We start from the raw sequence: 11026 nt of genomic DNA, 5'->3' as shown, positions 1-11026 counted from the left end.
TTTGTTGACTCGTTCGTGCTTTTTTCTTTTGATACTTGCATTATTACGTGCTCCCTCTGTTTAATAAATACTAGTTATTGTAAATATCGATTCATTCTTTCCTGAGTTGTGTGGATCCATCTTTCATCGGCTTGCCAATCATAACAGAATACTCCAACCATGGATCATCTTTCATCGGGTTGACGATCATAACAAAAGGGAAAACATGGTCAGCGTGTTTTGTTTACCAGGATGTGTTTTTCATGCGGGCAAGTTTACGATGCTTTGTTGATGTAAAATGTCATCTGGCGAGCAGCTCTCGGTTACTGGCATCATAAATGGCTTCCCCTATGCGAGTGCTTCTCAAATAGTGGGGCGGGCAAAGCAATACCTGGTTGAGCTTAGAATACAGTCTCATTGCACATTTACTTGGTGGATAGCAGTAGTGTGCTCACTGTCAGAGTTTGCTCAGGGAGTTACTTAGAATTCTATATAAAACTACTATTTTTGGTTGGGGGGCGCCTAGTGTAAATTCTTCTTTTGGGTGAGCGCCAAACGTAAATTCTTCTCTTGGGGGGGACGCAACAGAAAATCACCGAGAAGCACTGCCGTAGGCTAAGGCGGCGGAAGTAGAACACGCAGGGGTGCAGTCTTTGGTCAACTGTGGAGCTCTGAGACAGGACAGCCCCTACTCCAGGGCTCGACATGTCAACCTTGACCACAAAAGGGAGAACATGGTCAGCGTGAACAAGGTTTTAGTTTAACAAACGTGGCCTCAGGCACTGCAGACCACATAAACGGCCGCTTGCTAGACTATAGCCTGGTTCAGCACTGCAGACCACATAAACGGCCGCTTACTAGACTATAGCCTGGTTCAGCCCTTATACTGTAGTTGCGGATAAACCTATAGAAATTTACAAAGCCAAGAAACCTTTGAAGGTCGTAGCATGACTTGGAAGTTGGACACTCTCCCACTGCTTTTATTTTAGCTGGGTCGGGCCAGAGTTGTCCCTTCTGGTAGATCTGAAATACAACTTCAGGAGCAGGTTAAGAAAGAGTGAGATCAATGTAATAGGAAATAGGTTTATTACCAGACTGCAGGATGGGGAGAGAGCTTGAACAGCTGTGAACCGCTCACAGTCTGTTGTCCTTGCAACTCTCTCCGAATGAACAGTGGGTCAGTCTTTATATAGGCAAACAGAGTATAGTATAGTTTCTATGACAATGACCAAACTTTGGGCGAAGTCTGATTAATCAGTGTCAAGTCTCCATGACAACGACCAAACCTTGGGCAAAGTCTGATTAATCAGTGTCAAGTCTCCATGATAACGACCAAACTTTGGGCAAAGTCCGATTAATCAGTGTCAAGTCTCCATGACAAGGACCAAACTCTGGGCAAGTTTCTTGTGACAACAATGTTTCTATACTTACAAAAACGGATACAATATGAACAAGCAATTGCCAAGCGACTTTGTCATTTTATCTTACACCTTCTCTACAATAAAACAAAGAAACTGCACTGACGCACAGTGAAACTCAATTATTTGCCTTGATAAACAGTCTGTTCTCCAGGAGGTGTTTTTCATGCGGGTTTACGATGTTGTCTTGTGTTGATGTAAAATGTCATCAAATTATATGAAACTGAACATGTTTAACATGTCACGCAGTGGCGGTCGGTGCATTTTCTCGTAGCACCTTCAACGTATCAACCCAACCCTCAAAAACTATTTTATGGCTATAAAACCTCTACTGCAGCTGGAGCTGCGACACATAAAAATAATCAATAAATCAATGCACAAAAATGGGGTAAAATCCACTTCCTAGAAGCATTTCATGATTAAATACAAATACTGGAGCTTTTCACACATTAAACCAGGCCAGGGGGGGCGATTTTCCCGGGAAAAGACAGCGATGAACGTCAATGGCGTACGGGCAAACATTGCCCGAAAATGTGGTAAAATCCAGCCGAAAACAGCATTTATTGACTGAATACAAATACTGGAGCTTTTGAGACATTACAACCAGGCCAGGGGGGTGATTTCCTCGGGAAAAGACAGCGATGGACGTCAATGGCGAAACGGCAAAAATTAAACGGGTAAAATCCACATCCTAGCAGCATTTAGTGATTAAATACAAACACTGGAGCTTTTCAGATATCAGAACCGGGCCCACAATTGAAATATTATTTAGGAATATAGCCATATTATTCTCACCAAAAATTATTTTTAACTGTACACAATATCCATCCTCCTTTCGTTCTTCCTTCTTTCCTATCGCCATCGAAGCTAATGATGAAAGTCGAGCCTGTCCTGTCATATTTCCGGCATAGTCCGTTTTGAAAATGGCTTTAAATCAACACAACAATATACTATTTGCTTGTGCAGCTAAGTTAGCGCACTGAAAGTGCCGCACACACCATTTTCCCGGCTGTAACAGGCTTGCTAGCTTCGGAGTTGACCGCCCTTTCTTAATGATGTCCATTTTTTTCTGGAAAAGTCCGTCTGGAAAATAGCTTTGTGAGCAAACAGAATCCATTTGTTTTTGCTTCTGTCGGCCATTGTGGGTGGAGTTTGCGATCCCAAAGCCTCACTATGGCTTTGGCCCGCCTACTAGCCAACCATAGTTGGTGAAAGCAATGACATATCCCAGCCAGCAAAATGCTAATGCGTATGAAAAAGCATTGTGGGGTTGCCAACTCGAAATCTGATTGGTTAAAATCAACAGTCTAGTTTAATGCGGCAGAGCCCGCAGAACTGATTGTGAAGGCTTTGAGGCAGATCTGATCTGGCAACAAATAATGGCTGAAATGTGATTGGTTAAATGCTTCAATATGAAAACACACATCTGGAAGCAGTGCAACCAGGGGGAAAAGCAACGAAAGGAAGCTAACAGACCATTTGGAATAATAAGTATTGATGGACAAAATATGATATGATTCAGATATTTCTTAGGCCAGCAGAGAAGGCCTTGAAGGCCCTGACGGCCCGCCACTGATGTCACGTAACACATCATTTATGACTCTGCAAATGGGCAAACATGGCTTTGACAACATTTTTATGGCCGAATGTTACGTATGCTTGGCGTTAATTTGATGCATGCTTGGCTAGCTGGCTAACATTGTTAATTGCCCCTAGGTGTGAGTGCAAGCGTGAATGGTTGTTTCTCCCATGGTTAGGCTATAGCACCCCTGCGACCCTCGTGAGGATAAGCGGTTCAGAAAATGAATGAATAATGCATCAATCTTAATATGTATCCATCCATCTTCTCTACTGCTTATGTTCACAGGGGTCGCGGGGGTGCTAGAGCACCGAGTATGTCCACTTGGCGGAGGCGCATCCGGTGCCGAACGACGCGACTGGCCGGATCAGGAATGACGCAGTTGCTGGCAGTGAGGGCGGGGCGAGCACCAGTGTTGGTAGGAAAAGAGCAGGAAGCAGCTGTGGAGGCAAACCGCTGAAGGTAAATCACTAAATTATCGGATTTACACTTGATATTTTGTGCACACATTTCTGAATGTCACTCCAACCCAAAGATTTCACAGTGGCCAAACTTTTGCTTTAGCCTGCGTAACGCCGGAGTTTCATTTTACCCTTAAGAATACAAACCCACTCTTTTGTTCAGCTTCGGAATGGCCGTTGTTTTTAGGAGTGTTTTTTTATTTATTTATCCTCCTTTCGGCAAACATGCAATACATGGACCCCTCGGAGGCTGTACTTAAATATAAGCACTCGCCCATTGGCTGCAATGGGGTTTGCGCCAAGATGTCGTTTGCTTCCATGGCTGTCCATGGTGGGTGTCCTTCGACCGACCGATGGCCCTCCGCTGTCCTGAGTGGACTCTTCTCGGTCGGAGTGGTGGCTGACGAGCGGGTCCGCGGCAGCCAGCTGCTCTGCTCAGGCCAACGTACCGCTAACTCACGCGCAGACAAAGATCATCTTTACTAGATAGTGGCAAACACAAGACGTTAGCCACTTCACCGAACCCTTGGAAGAGCAGTTATCTGTTGTGGTGTTTTTTTTGGGATGATTTGATAAATGTCTTGGAATTAAGTTAGCTTGTGTGGCTAACCTCCTCGCTTGCTGACGTTAGCAAGTTAGCAGCTCGCAACACTGACGTTTACTGTTGACATTCTCTCTACTTGCTATTATTTTCTGTATTAATTTAAATTGCCTATCCAATAATTTGTCTCTGTAGGCGTCAAATGTTTGGTTATTGAATGCGTCGTCACCTATTCAAGCATCTAACCATGTGTATTTAATTTACAAACGTCGATTACCTCAAGTCCACGTAACCCAAATCGTTAAGTCAAATTATGTTAGTCGTGAGACTAAATGATCGAGATATTATGTATTTTAAAGAAATTATCTAGGTGTCAAGGCATGCATGACCTACTATTGATGTGTCTTTTATCTGCTTCCCAGAATATTTCTTTAGGGCAGAAGCTTTGGACAGTTTTAAATGTACTCTAGTCAACCAGTAAAATGGCTTTTCGTTGACAGCTACACAGTTCTCTCTAACAACAAAAATATGGTTTCTCTTTCAGTCCTTGTCAAACCGATTACATTCTAGAAAGAAATACAGTGGTACCTCTACTTACGAAATTAATCAATTCCAGAACTTGTTTCATAACTTGTATTTTTCCTACGTTGAGCCTCATTTTACATTGAATTAGCATTTGTTCAACCATCTTTAATACTCGTCACTATGAACCCTTTAAAAATGACAAAAGTACACAATTTTGGATGAAATTTGTATGCTCGCTCTCGCTCTCCCACCCTGGAGCGGCTAGAACAGCATTAAAATAATAACTCAACATGCAAACAGCAAATGTGAACAAATAGGCGGCCTGGCTGAGCGATTAGCCTGTCGGCCTTACAGTTCTGGGGTCCTGGATTCGAATCCAGGTCGGTTCTCCTGTGTGGTGTTTGCATGTTCTTCCCAGGGCTGCATGGGTTTTCTCCTGGTACTCCGGTTTCCACCCATATTCTTAAAACATACATGGTAGGCTAGTTGTAAATTGCCCTTAGCTATGAGTGTGAGTGTGAATGGTTGTCCGTCTCCTCGTACCCTCCAATTGGCTGGCCACCAATTCAGGGTGTCAACCGCCACATGCCTAAAGTCAGCTGGGATAGGCTCAAGCATCCCCCGTGACCCTTGTAAGGATATGTGGTTCAGAAAATGATTGAATGAATGAATGAATGAATGAATGTGAACAAATGAGAAATATAATAGCATACCCACCACAATAATTAACCAACAACTTAAAAGTATTTTAGGCACACTGAGAAAAACAAAAACAAAAACAACTGAGTTACAAACGAGGAGTGGCTCAAGAATAAAGAAACCACTGCCAGAGAGACAAAGAGGGTCATATCTTGACTCACTAATTAGTCTTTACTACTGGCTGGGTTCTCAGCGCGGTAACCTTGCGCATTCATAAAGCCATTAAAAATGGGAGGCCAGCGGGGTGTTAGGAGATAATAGGAAAATATTTCCAGCAGGAAAATTTAAAAAGGCGACTTGATGCATTCGCAGGTGCAAGGGTTGACTGGTACTGCGGCCATGACTGTACTATCATCCTTTGAAACTTCGTGTCTTCAGTACATCACATTTTTTATATTAAGTATTCCAAATCAAAAATGTTCATAAAATGTCAAAATTCACTCTGAAACTCGCCACTCAAAAATGGCAGAAGACAGGGGACTGTCACTCAACTCAGCTCCGAAGAAGAAAAATGGTGGGCAGCTGGCGGTGGCCATCGCTTTTATCTGGAAATAGAGCTATCTGAGTGGATTGGAAGGCCGGGAACCTCAGTGAGGGTTTTTAGCTCCTCTTCCATTGCCACATCTGAGTCTGCAGGAGTCGCAGATCGGCCCTTGTAATTGGTATGCTCTGTCACATCGTTCAGGGGTAGTCGAGTTGCCCTTCTATCTTCCCCTTGTAGTCTCCTCAGGTTGGCACAAGCTCTGCTGTAGAGTCCCCTGTCACCGGATCTGAAGGCTGCATCATGGGCCCGGAGGAGTGATCGGACCTGGCTGGTCATCCACGGTTTACGGTTTGGGTACACCGGGGATGGTCTTCTCCACAGTGACCTTAGTCATGCAGTACTTGATGTAAGACAGTACTGTGTCTGTGAATGTGCTCAGGTCCTCATGGTGGAGAGTTTCCCTGTGTGTCTGTTCAAACCAGTCTTGGAATCGGGGGAGGGTGTTTTCAGGCCATATAATAAATGGTTCGCCTTTGTGTCTCTGTTTGTCGGCTGAGGAGACTGTATGCGGGGGCCAAGAAAGAAGAAACGTGGTCTGACTGTCCAAAGTGTGAGACCTTATGCACCTTTGATTTGAGAGTAAGCCGGTGAGATTTAGACAGCAGTGATGATAACGACGGCTATCTCTCTGGGTAGTGAAAAATGGTCTGGATCTCACCAACATGAATTCTATGTCTGGGGAATACAGACGCTCCCCTACTTACGAACGAGTTAGGTTCCGAGCGATTGTTCATAAGTTGAATTTGTTTGTAAGTTGCTCAGTGCTATATTTTGTATTATAATTTATATTTAAGGCCTATATAAGTATATTGAAGGTTTATATAAGTGCATTTGTATGTTTAAGGCTTGTATAAGTAACACGCATTGGTTTGTACTGAAAAAAAAAGATTTAATAAAATGGAGAGAATTCATACAGTACTGTATACATACATTAGAGAGAGAGAGAGATTTACTAGAAACTGGCCAAAAGAAGCTATCTAATAACGATTGCAGTTTTCTTCTTTTTTTCATCATAAATGATGCGGTAGCACTGTATGGCATCATTCAATTGATTTGCAAACTTTGTGCAACGTTCAATATTTGGGTCCTGCTGCTCGATCTTTATGTTTATAAATGGTACTGACGGTCGAACGATTCAAGTTGTATTCCCGTGCAACGCGCATCAAGCTTCGTTATTATTGCCACTCATTTCAAATGAAATGGCTTGCCTCTTCCTTGCACCTCCCTCAATAGAAGCCTTTCGCTTTTCACCAACCATATTGAATATTGGATGCACGAGATATTTAATTATATAAATGAAAAAGGTTCTTTGCGCACTGGAGATACGTTCACGCAATTCCGCATTGCAACGAAGTGGGCAGAAGAAGTTAGATGCTGGGTGAGCTGAGCTCTCACAGCGCCAGGCGTCGGTATTAGCGGCGGAAAGAAGTACTACTCGGAAAAAGGCGCGCAATACAAAATCGAACTTACAAACATTTTTCGACATAAACGCAATTTGCAGACATGTTCGTATGTACCGTTGTTCGTAACTCAAATATTCGTAAGTAGGGGAGCGTCTGTAGTGTCTATACAGTACAGTGCTATTATTACACCATCCTTCATTCGCATATATCAAAAGCCCACCACCTCTTTTTTTTCCCCTGAGTCGCACGTCCTGTCCGATCTGTGTAGCGTGCGGCCTGCTAGCTGCACGGTAGCGTCGGATATTTGTGGGTGTAGCCATGTCTCTGTGATTATTAGCATGGAGCAATCGTGAATGTAGCGATTAGCAGTGAGCTCTAATTTCAATTCATCCGTCTTGTTTACAATAGATTTGACGTTGGAGAGGTAGAGGTTTGGCAGCGGTGGTTTGAGTGGTTGTTTCTTGAGCCACGGTTACTAAATGTAAGCACACTCCTTTGTGCAGTTATCTCTGCAGATTACAAGCGATGGGGGCTGGTTGCTATAGCTAGTGGATGGAAAGGGTAGTGAATTGAATGCTTTTATTGTCATTATAGAAGTATAATGAGATTTAAAACTTTCAGCACACTGCACAAGTAACAACTGACAGACAAATAAATAATCAATAAATTAGTAGTCAAATACAACTCAATGAATAATCACCAAATAATCAATTTATGAGTCGTCCAAGTGAGGTCGGCAGAGCGGAGCGGGCTTGTTTCGTCAGAAGTCCAGTTCCATGGTTTTGGAGACGTTCTGGGCCTAGTTCCACCACTCGCTGAGTCTATGGACGCAACAACAAACAAGCAAACACAGAAAATCACTACAGTGGGGCAAATAAGTATTTAGTCAACCACCAATTGTGCAAGTTATCCATCTTGAAAAGATTAGAGGCCTGGAATTGTCAATAAGGGTAAACCTCAAATATGGCAGACAGAATGTAGGAAAAAAAACAGAGAATCACATTGTTTGATTTTTAAAGAATTTATTTGCAAATCATGGTGGAAAATAAGTATTTGGTCAATACCAAAAGTTCATCTCAATACTTTGTTATGTACCCTTTGTTGGCAATAACGGAGGCCAAACGTTTTCTGTAACTCTTCACAAGCTTTTCACACACTTGCTGGTATTTTGGTCCATTCCTCCATGCAGATCTCTAGAGCAGTGATGTTTTGGGGCTGTCGTTGGTCAACATGGCCTTTAAACTCCCTCCACAGAACTTCTATGGGGTTGAGATCTGGAGATTGGCTAGGCCACTCCAGGACCTTGAAATGCTTCTTACGAAGCCACTCCTTTGTTGCCCTGGCTGTGTTTGGGATCATTGTCATGCTGAAAGACCCAGCCACATCTCATCTTCAATGTCCTTGCTGATCCAAGGAGATTTTCACTCAAAATCTCTCGATACATGGCCCCATTCATTCTTTCCTTTACACAGATCAGTCATCCTGGTCGCTTTGCAGAAAACCAGCTGCAAAGCATGATGTTTCCACCCCCATGCTTCACAGTTGGTGTGGTGTTCTTCTGATGCAATTCAGTATTCTTTCTCCTCCAAACACGGGAACCTGTGTTTCTACCAAAATGTTCTATTTTGGTTTCATCTGACCATAACATATTCTCCCAGTCCTCTTCTGGATCATCCAAATGCTCTCTAGCGAACCGCAGACGGGCCTGGATGTGTACTGGCTTCAGCAGGAAGACACGTCTGGCAGTGCAGGATTTGAGTCCCTGGCGGTGCATTGTGTTAATGATGGTAGCCTTTGTTACTGTGGTCACAGCTCTCTGTAGATCATTGTTTGTAGGTGACCAAATACTTATTTTCCTCTAATTGGGAAATAAATTCTATAAAAATCAAACGATGTGATTTTTTGTTTTTTTCCCACATTCTTTCTCTCATGGTTGAGGCTTACCCATGTTGACAATTACAGGCCTCTCTAATATTTTCAACTAGGAGAAGTTGCACAATTGGTGGTTGACTAAATACTTATTTGCCCCACTGTATATAGTAATGATAAATAAATAATCACTAAATAGTAATGATAAATAAATAATCACTAAATAGTAATGATAAATAAACAATCCTGAAATAGTAATAGATAAATACGTGGTGAACATAATAACTAAATAGTAGAAGTAAGTCTCAATTAGATCCTAGGTGCAGAACTCAAGTTGAGTATGGTGACAGCTCTTCAGAAGAAACTGTCCTTGAGTCTGTTTGTTTTGGCAGTTATTGCTCTGTAGCGCCTTTCAGAGGCCACCCGGTTGAAGTGGTGAAAGCCGTGATGCGTGTTGTCTTTTATAATGCTCTCTGCCCTTCTAAGGCACTGGTATTTGTAGAATCTGGACAGGGTGGGTAGGAGCAGTTGATGATCTTTTGGACTGTGTTGATCACCTTCTGCCATCTTTTCTTGTCGGCTTTTGTGCAGCTTGAGTCCCACACTGACACAGTGTAGGTTAGCATGCTCTCAATGGCAGACCGGTAGAAGATCACCAGCAGGTTGGTGTTCAGTTGCTCCTTCCTGAGTACTCTCAGGAAATGTAGCCTCTGCTGCACCTTCTTGATGAGTGTTGTGGTGTTTGCTGACCAAGTGAGATCGGCAGAGATGTGAATTCCTAAGAATGTGAAATTCTATTTGCTCCACTCGTTCACCATTAATATACAGGGGTGACGCAGCATCCTCGTCCCGTGGGAAGTCCAGGTGTTAAAGGCTGAGCTGTAGTCGATGAAAAGCATTCTGACATAGGTCCCTCTTTTCTCAAGGTGGCTCAGTGCAGCCTAGAGGGCGGTGGTTATTGCATCTTCGGTCGATCGGTTGGGCCGATATGCAAACTGATGTGGGTCGTGGATGAGGGGAAGACATGCTTTGATGTGTTTCAATACCAATTTTTCAAAGCACTTAGTGATGATTGCTGTGAGAGCTACTGGGCTGTAGTCGCCCAGATTGTTAGCGGGTGACTTCTTGGGTACTGGGATGATGGTGGCAGATTTCAGGCAGGCTGGAACTGAGGCTTGTTCCAGTGAAAGGTTGAAAATATCCGTGAAGACTGGTGCTAGTTGGTCAGCACAGGCTGTAAGTACTTTGCCTGGTATTCCATCCGGTCCTGTGGGCTTCTGGGGGTTAACACCTCGGAGCACACGTCTCAAATCCACTACCTCCACAATGAGTGGGGCTTCTTCCCGAGCTTTGTGTGGGATGTACTCAAGGTTGATGTGGTGTGACTGGGTGGTGGGCTTGGGACTCAAAGCGAGCAAATAAGTTGTTTAGGTCCTCTGCCAGTGCTGTATTTGAGTCCGCAGGAGTGGCAGCTTAGCCCTTGTAGTTGGTGAGGCTCCATATCCTCTGCTACATCGTTTGGGGGTCGTCAAGTTGCCCTTCTATCTTCCCCCTGTTGTCTGCTTTGGCAGCCTTAGGCGCCGCCATCTTGTTATTTATGATTATTATTGTTGTTGTTGTTGTTATTGTTGTTATTGTTATAATTATTGTTATTATTTATTTGCGCCCCAAAAACGTGTGAAGATCATTTGACTGATTTTGAATCTCAAAAAGAATTTAGCATTGTAAAATTGCGATATATCGCAGAATTGATTTTTAAAAACACTTATTGTCTGCACATTCTTCTCCCTGGCCTCCATGGGTTTTCTCCAGGTTTTCCGGTTGCCTCCCACATTCCAAAACCATGCATGTCCGGCTGGTTGGACACTAAATTGCCCCTAGGTATGAGTGTGAGCATGAATGGTTGGTTGTCTATCTCCTTGTGCCTTGCAATTCGCTGGCCACCAATTCAGGGTGTCCCCTACCTTGTGCCCGAAGTCAGCTGGGATAGGCTCCAGCACCCTCCGCG

At 43.5% G+C, this 11026-nt stretch overlaps 1 protein-coding gene across 7 annotated transcripts in view; it reads left to right on the top strand.

Annotated features, from left to right (window-relative positions):
- The first annotated feature begins 3299 nt into the window (after positions 1–3299).
- The window catches only part of shoc2 (SHOC2 leucine rich repeat scaffold protein), a 96308-nt gene continuing 88581 nt past the window's right edge, over positions 3300–11026 (top strand). For 6 of the 7 annotated variants that reach the window (XR_013300837.1, XR_013300838.1, XM_077604375.1 and 3 more), the window contains exon 1: positions 3300–3438. The gene's annotated coding sequence lies outside the window, so the exon portion shown is untranslated. The remainder of the gene's footprint in view (positions 3439–11026) is intronic. The other variant, XM_077604373.1, reaches the window with a different exon arrangement.

Source organism: Stigmatopora argus, chromosome 7, assembly GCF_051989625.1.
Source record: "Stigmatopora argus isolate UIUO_Sarg chromosome 7, RoL_Sarg_1.0, whole genome shotgun sequence".
In the NCBI taxonomy this organism is placed as follows: Eukaryota; Metazoa; Chordata; class Actinopteri; order Syngnathiformes; family Syngnathidae; genus Stigmatopora; species Stigmatopora argus.
Note: the sequence above shows the minus strand (reverse complement) of the source record. Positions and strands in the feature narration are given on the sequence as shown.